We start from the raw sequence: 1052 nt of genomic DNA, 5'->3' as shown, positions 1-1052 counted from the left end.
ATACTAACTCTACAAATAAAACAAATAATGACATGCTAAAAGCTACAACCTCCTCAATTCAAGTCTCTGGGTATTCTTCTGTAGCTATAGCAGCAGTATAACCAGAATCTACTAGTATTCCTCCTAAATGAACTAAAAAACCCACTAATCTTAAAAATACATCTTCTAAACTTACTACCATGGCACAACCGAACCCGCCACCAGCAACCAAACTCAATCACCCATATACGGGAGAAGGTTTAGAAGCAAAAGCCACAAACCCCAAAATTAATAGCAAAGAAATAAAAAATTATTATCATTATCATTATTATTATTTTAGCATGGACTCTAACCATAACTCATGGCATGAAAAACCATCGTTGTATTTCAACCACAAAAATCTAATGACCAACCTATGAAAAACCCACCCACTTATAGAAATCATTAACCACTTCTTCACTGATCTACCAGCACCATCTAATGTTTCAGCTTGATGAAACTTGGGATCTCTCTTAGGTATGTGCTTCATTGTTCACATTCTGACAGGCCTTTTCCTAGCCATACCTTATACATCAGACACACTAAGTGCCTTCTCATCACTAGCACATGTTTGCCAAGACATAAACTATGGGTGACTTATTCGAAACCTCCACGCCAATGGAGCATCCATATTCTTTATATGCTTCTTTCCTCACACAGGCCGAGCTATTTTTTATGGATCCCATTTATTTAAAGAAACTTGAAACATCGCAGTAATCCTATTACTTACCGTTACAGTAACCACATTTGTTGGATACGTGCTCCCACGAGGACAAATATCATTTGAGGGGCTACAGTCATTACAGATCTTCTCTCGGCTATTCCCTCCATTGGTAGCACATTAGTCCAATGAATTTGAGGTGGCTTCTCTGTAGATAAGGCTACACTAACCCGATTCTTTGCCTTCTACTTTATCCTACCATTCATTATCTTAGCTCTAGTAATGGTACACCTGTTATTCCTATGTGAAACAGGCTCCAGCAATGCGGCAGGTATTAATCCTGACGCAGGTAAAATTCCATTCTACCCTTATT

The 1052-nt window shown here is 38.3% G+C and overlaps 1 pseudogene; it reads left to right on the top strand.

Annotated features, from left to right (window-relative positions):
- Positions 1–383: 383 nt before the first annotated feature.
- LOC123253953 lies at positions 384–1045 on the top strand (annotated as a pseudogene).
- Positions 1046–1052: the final 7 nt, after the last annotated feature.

The sequence above is a fragment of the Gracilinanus agilis genome, unplaced genomic scaffold (genome assembly GCF_016433145.1).
Source record: "Gracilinanus agilis isolate LMUSP501 unplaced genomic scaffold, AgileGrace unplaced_scaffold11410, whole genome shotgun sequence".
NCBI classification, from domain to species: domain Eukaryota; kingdom Metazoa; phylum Chordata; class Mammalia; order Didelphimorphia; family Didelphidae; genus Gracilinanus; species Gracilinanus agilis.
The sequence above is the reverse complement of the archived record's forward strand: the minus strand, read 5'-3'. Positions and strand labels throughout refer to the sequence as shown.